The 14,350-nt window shown below is 44.3% G+C and overlaps 1 protein-coding gene across 1 annotated transcript in view; it reads right to left on the minus strand.

The window, feature by feature from the left end:
- Window positions 1-869, minus strand: part of USP6NL (USP6 N-terminal like) — a 180,041-nt gene extending 179,172 nt beyond the window's left edge. Inside the window, exon 1 of the mRNA XM_042944849.1 lies at window positions 782-869. The gene's annotated coding sequence lies outside the window, so the exon portion shown is untranslated. The remainder of the gene's footprint in view (window positions 1-781) is intronic.
- Between the last annotated feature and the right edge of the window lie 13,481 nt (window positions 870-14,350).

The following is a 14,350-nucleotide window of genomic DNA, read 5'->3' on the forward strand; positions in this document are numbered from 1 at the left end:
TATAGAACTGTCTTCCAATTTACAGAAATGTGGATTCGCAGACTCCTCGCATTTCCTGGCATTAAAATACCTGCGAGCAACCATTCTCACGCATTAGATCTGCCGCACCGTCACTCGGCTGTTAGCTGCAAACTACTTTGCAAACTTTGCAAAGGCGCACAGATTTCCAGGCTCTCCGGTTCCCTCATTCACCCCATCCTCCGCTTGCGGAGCCGAAAGAAAGTTCCGCGGCACGAAGGCAGTAATTTAAAAGAACGAAGTTCGCCTCAGTCCTGCCCACTTGGGCTCCGCAGGACGCAAGTGAAACTTGCAGGGGAGACAGACACGTCTCTCGGGGACCGAAGCTTGCTCCGGGGGGGAGGGGGAGGCGGCGGGGCTCCCCTCCCCCAGGATCTGAGGACCCGGGTCCTTTCCACCGGGCCCCTTCACCCGCCACCAGGTCCCCTCGCGCGGCGTCCGCCGCAGACCCTCCCCGCACGCCCCCTGCATCCCAGCGCCCCCCCCCCCCCACCCGGCGCCCGCCAACCTGCCAATCACTCCCGCAGAGCCCCACGATCCAGGTTCCAGGGGGCACTCGGACGGCCCCGCACAGGTTCCCCGAGCCTGACCCCCCCAAGAGCTGAGGCGGGGAGCCGCAGCTCCGTCCACCTCCCCGGGGCCGGGAATGGCGGCGTCCGGCTCCCCGGGGCCAACCCGAGTCCCTGCCCGGAGGAAACCCCGGAGACCGGCACCGCCGCCGCCGGCCGGCCGCCTGCGGTGGGAGATGAAGAAATGAAGTTACCTCCGGACGGTCCCGTCGGCGGAGGCTGTGGCGGGGCGCAGAGCGGGGAGTCGGGGCAGCCGAGCAGGTCCCGGCGCGGCGGCGGCGGCTACCGCAGTGCCCTCCGCCCCATTGTTTCCCTTCCAAGAGGCTCCCGGCGAAGCCGAGCCCGGGAACCAGGAAGTTCCCCGGCGCGACACCTCCTGCCGCCGCTATGGAAACGGCCCCCGCCTCCCAGGGCGGCTCGCCCGGGACCCCGCCTCCGCGCCGCCGGCCCCGCCCGCCTCACGGGCCGCCGCCAACCGTCGCCGCTGCGGCCGCGGCCGCCGCCATCTTGGCGCGGCCGGGCGGCCCTTTCCCGGCGGCACGTGCGCGCCGCTCCCGCGTTCCCGCCGGCCGCGGGGGCGCGCTTCCAGGGCTGCGGGGTGCGGACGCAGCTCCCCGGGATCCCGGGCGGGAAGCGGCGCCTCTGACCCCGGGCCGGCAAGGGAGGGAGGACCCGCGCCGCACTGCAGACCCCGGACCTGGAGCGAGGCTTCGAGGCACGGCGCGGAAACGACCCACTTAAGCCGTCCAATTGGAAAGGTCAAGGGATGGGCGAGCTCAGGGCTGAAGTCAGTAGAGTAGTGGCCTAGAGCGCGTTCTCTGCTGCCACATTGCCGCGCGTTTCGTTTCGGGCCCATCTTACCAGCTGTCAGAGCTAGGGCACTCTAATTTTCTCTGTGCCTCAGTTTCTTCATCTGTAAAGTGACATAATCGTAGTACCTGCCTCGTAAAGTTATCACCTGGAACAAGCAAGTGCCTGGTAGTAAGTGCAAAATGATCGTTAAATAAAAAGGTATTGCTTCTAACAAAAATCACATTTCTGTCATTTTCCAGGAACTTTAGGTCTTCCAATCAGCACTGCTTTAAATAGGCTACTGTCTCAGATCCCATTGCTGCTTAAAACTTCCCAAATGTTCATCTTTTGTCCCATCTTTCTCTAGGTCAGCTTTCCTTTTTTATATCATGGAAACTGTCAAGAGTTTTAATCTCCAGAGTCTTCCATTAAGAGGTGCCATAAAAAGGTGAATGATGTAAACTTTCCAACACTGTAATTAGCTGACAGTTAAATGATTTATTCAATAGAAGCTAGAAGAGTTAGGGTGTGCAAATAACAAAGGCTTCCTGTCCTTGATTCCAGGAACTAGAATTACTAAAGCTGGCAACTCTGCACCATTGTTATTATCTCTTTTCCAGCTGGTGAAAACAGACACCAAAAAACTGGGTGCTGTGTGCAATATGGAAACAGAGGGATGGACAGAGAAGGTGGGGTCACAGACTCTGCTGAAGGATGCAGACTTTAATAACTGTGCGTAAGACCGGGTCCTGGATAGTCTCCAAGGTTCCTTGTAGCTTACAAGTATTGTGATCTTATTCCTACACTCTTTAAGTTTATACTTCCCTTTGGCTATTCACTTAAACCAGGTTTGTGAAGACAGGTGTTTAATAAGCCTGATCCAAAACTGGCATAAATAGTTTGATATATGAATTGCGGTAAAAACAGGTCAAGAGTTGGCAGGATGCAGGAAACTTTTTCAGTACCCAAACACTTCTCCAAAAGTTCTGGAATGCTCTGATTAGCGATTACTCAAACTGAGATACCTGAATTTCTGAAAGGCAGGAGCCCCGCCGCTCATATAGCTTTGTAGCCCGTATTGGACCAGCAGTTTGCACATGGTAGGCCCTCAATAAATATTTATTGAATTAAATTGCCATGTTTATGGCTGAGTGCTCATCATTTAAGGAGACCTTGGGAACCACAGAGATACACAAGAGATGTTACTCAAGGGACATCACTGCAAATCAACAGGAACCCCACGTCACTAGTAAATGTGATTTTGGAATGAACAACCCTGGCCTCAGGCATATTTGGCAAAATAAAGTGGAAATTTCAGATAGGTTTTTCCACAACTTATATGGGTAAGTTTTTTTAACTTTATTTTGGACCTAATTATGAGCACCACTGATTGAATTTTATGCTTCAATAATAGCCCTCTGACTCTATAGTACAGTTCAAGTTCAGAAATCCCCACATTTTTCCCCAAGTCAGAGTGTCACCAGTGAGTTCTGTCACTTCAGTATAAAACTAGTATTTGTTCTTAGGTATAATTACAGGGAATTGCTATAGTTTTTTGTATATTTAAGCATCTCGGAGGTATTGTTAAACGACAAACACAGATTTTTGTCTTTAGATCCCCTGTGTAGGGCTTCACACTGGGGTAGGCGTGCAGATTCACTTATCTGTGGCATGTGATAAACGTGGAATTTACATCAGTGATTGTCAAGGAAATAAAGATAGAGTCATTTTTCCTCTAAACCAGGGATGCACAAACTTTTTCATACAGAGGAAACGTAGTAAACAGAGCAAAAGTAGACAATATACAACAGGATGAATGTGCCTGTGTTCCACTAAAAACTCACGGAAATAGGTGGATTTGACCCGCAAGGCCATATTTTGCTGACCCCTAAAGAATTCTGTCAGATGCACTGCATTTTTCTATTCACTCCAATGTGAAATGCCAGATATTAAAATACAAAGGGTAAAAGCTCGATATCAATAAAGCACCAAAAAGTAAAAAAAAAAAAAAAAAAGTATGGAATCGGTTCACGTTACCAATTAAAATATTTCACAAACACCAAAGGTTTAGAACTACATTTTGTGTACTATAATGAAATAAGATAGATGAATATTGGCCTTTCGTTTTTTTCAAAAGCTAGGAGTTAGGACAATGGGAATACGTAAAATGTTGACAAAGGTAAGAGTGCACCCACGGAATGCCATAATAACTTCTGGAAAGCCAGAAGTACAATTGGAGGTGAGAACATAAGAACATAGAACATAGAAGAAAAAAAATTCTCCAAAGCAAATCATCCTTCACTGCCATCTTTACAACGTGGATGAAAGTATAGGTCCTTTGAGTCTCCTGTAAGTTGAGAATTCAAATGTGAATCCGTGGCTATTTGATCCATTCAATTTCTTTTTAATAGGGGTAACAGATAGGTCCCTAAGGAGGGACGGGAGGAAGAAGGGGACAAAAAAGCTGAGGCAAACTCTGCTGTGCACATTCTCATCCTCACTAGCAGCAATACTTTCTGAAATTTCCTAAGGAAGCAATGCTCTCCTATTGGTTAGGAAAGTCACCTCCAGTGAGACTGCATATAATTGTTCTTCACTATTGGGGAAAAAACCAGCCCAGTCAGTATCTGTGCACCCAGTGTAACTACACAAGCAATGGGGGATCAACAACCACGTCCACGCTGCTCATACGAAAAAGTTATCCTTTGGTTCAAAAGGTAATTTACTGATGCAGAGCAAGGAAAAAGTTCACGGAAGGGTTGTGAACCCCATAAAACTGTATGCAAGGTGTTGTGTACACAATTTGTTACTTACAACTATCTGAGGTTGTCTTGTCCGTTTATTGGTATACTTGGGGGTTGTTTCTGTCTGTCGTAAGAACGTCCATGCCACAGATTGGGGAACTCATCTGTCTTCTTCCCTGTTCTATCTCTTGGTCCAGATCAGTGTCTGGTACAAGACCAGCTCTCTATAAACACTTGTAGAAGGAATGAAGAAAGAGGAGGAGGGAAGGAGAGAGGAAGGAACAAAGGTACACAGATACCCATTTTCTCTGGGCAGAAGTCTTCTAACTTTCATCATATGCTCAGAAGGGTCTGTGACACATACACACAAGTAAGTAAGAAAGACCAGTTTTCAACTACAAAGGCCACCTCTCATTATCTCCTCTGCCCTTTTGCTCACCAGCCACCCTGCTCACAGAACAAAATGGTTATCATGGTTTGCCAGAAGCCTACGATGATGTCATACCATTTGGAGAGTGTCTCATTATGTTTTTATAGCTTTAGAGAATTGCTTCTGCCTGCTCAACTTTAAAGTCTCCATTTGACCACATCTTAGATGTCATGCCCTTTATTTTTTAAATCTCATCAAACAGAGTTGTATTAAAAAGAACTGTTGGGGCGCCTGGGTGGCGCAGTCGGTTAAGCGTCCGACTTCAGCCAGGTCACGATCTCGTGGTCTGTGAGTTCGAGCCCCGCGTCAGGCTCTAGGCTGATGGCTCGGAGCCTGGAGCCTGTTTCCGATTCTGTGTCTCCCTCTCTCTCTGCCCCTCCCCCGTTCATGCTCTGTCTCTCTCTGTCCCAAAAATAAATAAAAAACGTTGGAAAAAAAAAAAAAGAACTGTAAGGGGCCCCTGGGTGGCTCAGTCGGTTAAGCGTCCGACTTCGGCTCAGGTCATGATCTCACGGTGCGTGAGTTCGAGCCCTGCATCGGGCTCTGTGCTGACGGCTTAGAGCCTGGAGCCTGTTTCAGATTCTGTGTCTCCCTCTCTCTCTGACCCTCCCCCGTTCATGCTCTGTCTCAAAAATAAACATTAAAAAAAAAAAAAAAGAACTGTAAGATATTGAAATAAATGAGGTAGGATTGCAAGGCATTTTTGTCCTCAATTTAGGGTGATAAAACTTTTGCCTCTATATGTATGGGTTTCTAATTAACTTTTAAACCCTTGTGTACACAAATCTATATAAGTTGTGTGGTAGCTAATTTTCAAAGATGGTCCCCCCAGTGAACCATGACTCCAGTGTTCACATCTTTGTATATCGTCCTCCTCTTGAATCTGAGCTGGCCAAAAGAATAGGGCATAAGTGACACTGAATATTTTCTAAGACCAGATGATGAGAAGTCTTACAGCTTTTGTCTGGATCTCTGAAATACTTACCCTTAGCACACCCCCTCCCAGAACTCAGCTTCCAGGGGTTTTTTTTGTTTGTTTGTTTGTTTTTTAATATTTTTTTAATGTTTTTATTTATTTATTTGTGAGAGAGAGCAAGCAAGCAGGGAGGGGCAGAGAGAGGGAGATCCAGAGTCCGAAGCAGGCTCCAGGCTCTGAACTGTCTGCACAGAGCCCGACGTGGGGCTCGAACTCACAGACAATGAGATCATGACCTGAGCGGAAGTCAGACACTTCACCGACTGAAACACCCAGCGTCCCTCAGCTTCCATGCTGAGGCCACAATAGTGGCAACGTTCACTGAGCCCCAGCCAATAGCCAGCTTCCACCGCTAGGCACGCAGGTGAGACAATCCTGCACATCCAGCACAGATGAGCCCTCAGATGCCTTGACCCCCGACTCTGCGACCCCATGAGAAACCCCAAATGAGGACGTCTTAGGTGAGCGCAGTCAACCCGTGGAACCACAAGAGCAAACATTAATTGTTGTTGTAAGTCACTGAAACAGGCTGCTTTGTTATCCGCATGTTGATAACTGGGACACGTTGATTAAAAATAAAGTTGCTAAAAAATAAAATAAAAAATAAAAAAATAAAAATAAAGTTCCTTAGAGGTACCTAGGTGGCTCAGTCGGTTAAGCGTCCAACTTCGGCTCAGGTCACGATCTCACAGTTCATGATGTTCGAGCCCCATGTCAGGCCCTGTGCTGACAGCTCAGAGCCTAGAGCCTGGAGCCTGTTTTGGATTCTGTGTCTCCCTCTCTCTCCGCAACCCTCCCCCGACCCCCCCCCCCCCGCTCCTGCTGTCTCTCTCGAAAATAAACAAACATATAAAATAATAAAAAATAAATAAATAAATAAATATAAAGTTGATAAAGCTATATTTAGCTATATGTACGCTAAGACCTTAATAAATAACTTCATCAAAATTACAGAAATGCTGCATAAGAAGGTCAAGTTCAAGAAGAACAAGGTGAGCTGTAAAGGATCCTGAGGTATCCCATGGCCTGTTCTTGGCTGATGTTGTCTGGCTTCTTCCCTTGAGTGGGGGGTGGCTCTCTGGACACCATGAAACAACATAACAACCTTAACCTTTCTGTGTCTGCAAAGTAATACACTTGCAATTACATGTGACTTACACAGACATGAAGTAAGTCCCCACCCACATGCTTTGGCTAAAAAAGGAAAGGAGCGGTCACAAGTAGCCAGACTAAAGGTTCAATTAAAATGAGACAATAGATGGAAAAAAAAATTTTTTTTAATCTACTCAGCTTCTCTTTTCTATTTGCTAATGCTTTATGAAGATTGCAGGCCCATAATTCCTAATCAGCACTTATGAAATCTAAAAAGCTCTGGAAACAAAAAGGGTTTTGTTTTTTTTTTTTCCCACCTAAGTTTGGCACCTAGATTCATTTGGTAGCAACTGGACTTTCCTTTGGCTGTTTATGGTCTTTATTTTATTTGATATGAACACTCGTCCTATTACAGAACCATCAGCGTGTTGATGACAAGGCCCTGGCCCAGCTCCCACCTATGCTGCCCTCAAGTAATATGCAGTGTATGTGCTATGTCACCCTTCTAGAAACCGAAACTTCTGAATTCCAAAACAGTTTTAGCTTCAGACCTGAAGTAGACTTTATTAGAGACCCGAAATAACATTTTTTTTTTTTTTTTTGCACAGGGGTGGGGCGATATTAACGTGGGGTCATTGAACACTCGATTCAGACAGCCTGAGTTCAAATCCCCTCTCCACTGTTTGCCACCTCTGACACCTAGAGAAACCCTCTGCCTCAGTTTTCCCCTCTGCAAAATGAAGACAGTAATAAAAATTACCTCATAGGGTTCTTAGAGAACTAAATGGGGCCACACATGCAAAGGGCTTATCCCAATGACCAGCAGTTAGTAAACACTCAACAAATGTCAAGTCTTATTGTGTTATTATTACATATAAGCTTTTTTTCATGTTCAACAAAACTAATATCTCTCTTGGAGCTCCGTGAGAAAAAAAGAAACTACTCAAGGTATTACCAGCAGGAAGATATTTAACACAGGGAATCAGAGGTAAAAAATCTTGGGAAAGGGTGAGTGGGGGGAAGGGGACCAGCACTGAGTCCTGAGTTATTCCACAGCAGTTGTGGACCCGATCGGTGTCAGGAAGCTGCTGAACCCAGAATTTGGAGTCACAGGAAATGACACGAAATCATTGCCAATGCCACAGCTGCCTTGCAGCTTAGAAGCTGGTAACTGCCAGGGGTACTCTCTGGAGTCTAGCTTCATGGCACATATGCATGTCTGTCAAACCCTTATGTCAGCCACTGCTGTCAGAGGAACAATGTCAGGCTCCCTATGCCATTCAGATCCCAGGCGTGCCTCTCACTGGCAGAACACCTTATCAGAACGGTGCTAGCAAAGGACTCTGGGAAACGCAGCCCCTGTGATACAGATGATACCCAACACAAATAATTTAATAATAGTGATTTACATGTGTAAAGCATCTGCCGTAAGGTTCTGCGAGGCAAGCAGGAACTGAGCACAGAGAGCTCAGTGACGTGTCCAGAGTTGGCTGAGTAGTGAGACACTCGGATGCTCATATTCCAAATCTAGAGTGTGATGCTTTATCCCAATGCTCATCCGAGTCCTATTTTTTCCCCCAAGTCCTCATACCATTTGTATTATTTACATACTGTCTCTCTTTAAGGTGGCTCACATTTCTACTTAAGTCAATTTAAATAGGAAAATTTGCATCGCTATCTAAAGTATAATGCAAATCACTGAAGCGGAAAGCAGATGTCATGTACCATAAATGGAAGATAAAAGTAAAAATGAACACACAGGGGGCGCCCGGGTGGCTCAGTAGGTTTAGCGACCACTTGGGCTCAGGTCAGGACCGTCGTGGCTCAGCTCGTGAGTTGGAACCCCTCACTGTCTCTGCTGTCAATGCAGAACCCACTTCAGATCCTTTGTCTCCCTCTCTGCCCCTTCCTCACTTGAGTTTTCTCTCTCTCTCAAAAATAAACATTAAAAAAAAATGAACACACAGAAAACCACACAATAGTATGAAGACCACTTCAATAGCATTGCCCACAGAGGGCACTGAGCCTGAAGCCTGCTCTCTGTTGAAAATGGAGACTGGGGTGTGTTAGATGTCAGACATACGAACAGCAAACACCTAAGACCAAACTGAAACTCTCTCGTTGATGTATTCACAAGGTCTAAAAGATGACTAAAATCCTTGAAAAGAAATTAAATTTCTCACTACGTGAGGCAATGTTATTTAAAGCCTTAGCCATCTTACCTTCTAAATACATCCTACACTTCAGGTAACAATGCTTCCTGCCGTATCAATTTTGAAAGTTGAGCTCACAATCAGAGGATTTATTAGTTCAATTTTGGAAAGTACTTGGTAGCTCAGTGTTAAATATACATCAGTGTGTTTTGCTCCTACTGACTCATTCATGGTAAGATTTGTTTGATGCAGAAGTAAAATTCACATCATATACAATACATCATTTCAAAGTGAACAATTCAGTAGCATTTAATACATTCACAAGGTTGTTCAACTACCACCTCTATGTTATCCCAAAACATACGCATCTCCCCAAAAAGAAACTCTATACCCAGTAACCAGTTAACTTTCTATTTCCTCTCTCCCCAGCCCCTGGCAGGCACCATCCTGCTTTCTGCCTCTATAGATTCACCCTGGATGTTTCATGTAAATGGAATTATATAATATGTGACATTTTGTGTCCGTCTTTCACTCAGCCTAAGGTTTTTGCAGTTCATACACATTGTAGCATGTCCCTGTACTTCATTCCATTTTAGGACTGAATAACATTGCACTGAATGGATATACCACATTTGCTTACTCATCCATCCATGCATGAACATCTGGGTTGCCTCCAACTTTAGGCTATCGGGAATAGTGCTATGAACACACGTGTACACGTATCTGCCTCAGTGCCTGCTTTCCAGTTATTTTGGAAGTAGGCTTAGGATTGGAATTGTGGGATTGTATGGTGATTACGTTTAACTTCTTGAGGAACTACCAAACCGTTTTCATCAGGGAGGAACCATTTTCCATTCCCAACCAGCAGTGCACAAGGGTTACAATTTCTCCATATCCTTGCCAACACTACTTTTTTTCTGCTTTTTGTGATTACGGCCATCCTTGTGGGTGTGAAGTGGTGTCCTGAGGTTTTGATTTGCATTTCGTTAATGACTAATGATGCTGAGCATCTTGTCATGTGTTTATTGGCCATTCGTGTATCATGAAATGTTTATTCACGCTTTTTGCTCACTTTAAAAACTGGGTTGTTTGTCTTCTTATTGTGGAACTGTAAGAGTTCTTTATGTATTCTTGACCCTTCTCGGATAAGAGATTTGCAAATACTTTCTCCCATTCTGTAGGTTTCCTGTTTACTTTATTGGTAATGTTCTCTGATAAGCAGAAGTTTTCAACTTGATGAAGTCCATTTACCTTCTTCTTTTTTTTTTAATTCTGTTTTTCTGCTTTTAGTGTCATATCTATGAATCCATTGCCAAATCCAAGGTCAGGGGTATTTGCCCTTATGCTTTCTTCTAAGAGTTTTATGTTTTAGCTTTTATGTGTATACATGATTTTTAAATCACAGTATAAAATTTTCATAGAAATAAGGTAAATCCACTGACCTAGATTAATTCTATAACTGTTGAAATTTACTCACCCTTGAAAGACTCATTTCTTTAGTAAATAGGTTTATTTAGCCATGACTATGAACAAATCTCTACTAGATTGTATGTAACTGTAGACTATATATACACACACTTATTAGTATACGTATTGTTTATTAGTATAGTATATTATTCTTACATACTAATAGAAGGTTACAGAAGTGCTAAGAAAGACTGGACTGCCATTTATGAGGAGTAATATGTTGCAAATAAAAAACAAACAAACAAACAAACTAACAAACAAACTCATGGGTTCCTGGGTGGCTCAGTCAGTTGAGCATCCTACTTTGGCTCAGGTCATCATCTCATGATTCATGGGTTCGAGCCCCACGTTGGGCTCTGTGCTGACAGCTCAGAGTCTGGAGCCTGCTTCAGATTCTGTGTCTTCCTCTCTCTCTGCCCCTCCCCTGCTCACGCTCTGTTTCTCTCTCTCTCTCAAAAATAAATAAACATTTAAAAAAATTTTTTTAACTCAAACTGGATTAAATAATACAGATGAGTTATTGGCTTATGTCACTGAAAGCCAACTAGAAGATGGGCTTTGTGGAATTCAATGATATCGTCAAGGACCAGCTTCTTTCTCTACCTCCCATCATGTCTGCTCCATCCAACTAAGATGGCTGCCAACAATCTCCAGGGCTCCATGCCTCCTCACCTCAGTCCGAGAAAATGAGCAACCCCTAGCTAACACCTGTCTCTGCCTCAGGCTCTGGTATGAACTGAATCACATACCCCTTCCTGAATCAACATTTACTGCCAGGACGTATGATTATGTTAATTGCTCTCACTGCTGTTTAGCACGTAATGGAGTTGGGCTTCTTCCCACATGAAGATATGGCCCTCAAAAGGAAATTGGGCAAGTGATAAAGAAAAGAGGAAGGGATATGGGGAAGCCATCACAATGTTCACCACAGGTAATCTCAGAGAAGTCTTAGCAGAAGAGATGGGATTTGACCTGGTCAGGGGGAATCAAACACCAGGACAGTGTGAAGGCTCATTTTTTTAAAACAGGGAATAATCATCCATTTTAACTGGACCACTGGTGTCAGGTGAAAGCTCCTAATCCTAGGAGGCTAACTTGAGAGCATATCATAATGGAGGACTTCAAATGCCTAATGAGTTTAGACTTAATTCCCCAAGCAACAAAAAGAAAATGACCTTACTCTCAGAAAAAAAAAAAAAGAAAACATTCTCTAATTAGAACTGTATGGGGGGAGATGCCTGGGTGGCTCAGTTGGTTGAGCCACTAACTTGATTTCAGCTCAGGTCATGATCCCAGGGTCATGGGATTGAGTCCCGCATCAGGCTCCATGCTGAGCATGGAGCCTGCTTAAGATTCTCTCTCTCTCTCTCTCTCTCTCTCTCTCTCTCTCTCTCTGTCTCTCTGTCTCTCTCTCTCTGCCCTGGCTCTCCCTCTCTCCCTCCCTCCCTCACTTACCCCTCTCTTCCCCTCTCTCACTCTCTAAAAAATTAAAATAAAATTTAAAAACCTGTATAGATATGTAAGAACTTTAGAAGAATTCATTTTAATGCTAGACCTTGGTATTTGATAGGATATATTCACTTTTGGAAATTCATTCATTCACTCATTCAATCAGCAAATACTGATTGAGTGCCTAATGTGTGTCCAGCACTATACTGGTGATAGCTGGTGGTTCAATCGTGAAAAATAGTAATGTTGTTGGCCCTGTGAAGGTTATAGGCCAATGGAAAGCCTATCATCTATGTCATCATGGCCTCAGATTCTAATGTCTCATCTGCCTTTGGAAAGTTTTGCATCCTGGGTTACAAACCAGACGGAAATCTCCGTGTGTCTTGCAATGTAATCCGTTCCTCTTCTGAACCTTCCAAGTCTAGTTCATACTTCACTTCAGAGAAGTCACTCTTTCACCCAAAGATTTTATTTACCTCAAGCTCAACACACCCATCCTTCAAAATGGATGACTTTTGCTTACCTCAATTGTAGACCTAAATATTGTCAAGTTAAAATCAAGGCAGAGACTAGATAATGAAGTTACCCTTAATGTACTGTACTTGAAGTGTCCCTCTTTCCTCTCCCCCCTCCCCCTCCCCCTCCCCCATCCTATTCTTTTAGTAGACCTCTACCTTGTACTCTTGAAGAGGCAAGGCTGGAGAAGAACAGCTATAAAGCCTCTTACCTGCCCAAGTCCATAACTTTTGTTCTGAGTCACTCCTTTCCTCCCTGTGTTACCTGAGCTCAGAAGGATGCATTTGAGATGAGAACAGTTCTTATCACCAACCCAGAAAATGTAGTTTCATGTTGGTCTGAGAAGTGAAACAGCCTAACTTACACCCGGCAATAAGAAGGCAGGCTTATCCTTAAAGAAAACTCCTTAAAACAAACCAAAACAAAACAAAACAAACAATAACAACAAAAAACAATGAAAAACCACACACCCTATGATTCCAGGTGACATCCTGGAAAAGGCAAAACAATGCAAACAGTAAAGGCTCAGCGGTTGCCAGGGGTTGGGGAGTGGGAGGGATAAGTAGAGAATGCAGGAGTTATAGGGTTTTTAAAGGATTTTTACCAAGTGTGGATACGCGCCATTCTACATTCAAACCCATGGAAGGTATGACCTGAAAGTGAGCCCTAATGTCAACTCTGGGCTTTGGGCGATGATGATAATGATGTGCCAGCCTAGGTTCATCAGTTGTGAACCTGATGGGGTTCTGGTGGGGATACTGATAATGAAGGCGGCTGTGCGTGTGCAGGGGCGGGGGGGGGGGGGGGGTGGATACAGGAAATCTCTCTACCGTCCACTCAGCTTTGCTGTGGACTTAAACCTGCTCTAACATATAAAGTCCGTTTTAAAAGGCAATGAACAAAAGGGGGATTTATTAGTGCAAATAACACTTACTACGCCCCAGATACGCCACGCCGCATGACGCCCTATAGTATCAACAAGGCACAAGACACATACGGTTCCTGCCCTCACAGAACTTACATTAATGCTTTCATCAGATGAAGTCATTGTGCTCAATGAGTTGCCCTTCCCAGATAGTATGATACAATTCTCTGTTCCAACCGAGAGCCCCAGGCCTCCTCCAGCAGGTTGCTGATGGGTAGGTAATTCCAACCAGTTTACAGGGGCCAGGCCTCGCAGCCCCTGGGAGAAAACATCCCCAAATCCAGTAATCGTCACCTGAAACTTTTGAAAAACGCTGTTTCTGGGTGTCATCCCCAGAGCCTCCAATTCTGTGAGATTAAGGATTTGCCCAGATGCCACACTTTGTCAAGCACGTCAAGTGGTTCTGGTGCAGGAGATTTGAGAACCAGTCATTCAGCAGTTGATTTCACTCTAAATAATAACAGTAACCACCATTGTCCTGCTTTGACGTATTGAGTCTTAATATGAACACTCCGATAGAAAACTAGGAAACCGCCAAGGCCCGTGGCAAGGAAGTTTATGAGAAATAGAAACACAGATGATCAATACACACCTGTTCAACCCATAAATAACCAAATAAATCTGAATTGAGGTCAATAGAATGTAGTTATTCATCTACCATATTGGTGGAAATTTTAAACCACCCAGAATACGTAAAAAATAGGGTGATGTGGGCACTCTCATACATTGCTGGTGGGCGTGTAAATTGGTAGAATTTAAGTAAAGGGAATTTTGGCAATATATATTAGATTTTAGAGTATAAATAGTTTGATCTAGTGATTTACTTTCTAGGAATATTTCCTAAGGAAATAACTCACATACATATACACAAAGAAAACCCACAGAAATCTATGTATAAGGCCATTCAGCATAGCCTAGTTTATAATACAAAGAATTGGAAGCTAACTACCTGTCAGGAAGGGACTGGTTAAAATAGAGTAACCCCCACCCCCCCCCCAGCAAAGTGCAATTCCATTAAAAATCATTTCATCTGTATTTGTTAATAACAGAAACACACCTTTAACTGATTTTTAATTTATTTACCATTACTTTTTTAATGTTTACTTATTTTGAGAGAGAGAAAATGAATACACAAGCAGGGGAGGGGCAGAGAGAGAGGGAGAAGAAGAGAATCCCGAGCAGGCTCCACACTGATAACACAGGGCTCAAACTCACCAAC

The sequence above is a fragment of the Panthera leo genome, chromosome B4 (genome assembly GCF_018350215.1).
Source record: "Panthera leo isolate Ple1 chromosome B4, P.leo_Ple1_pat1.1, whole genome shotgun sequence".
Lineage (NCBI taxonomy): Eukaryota > Metazoa > Chordata > Mammalia > Carnivora > Felidae > Panthera > Panthera leo.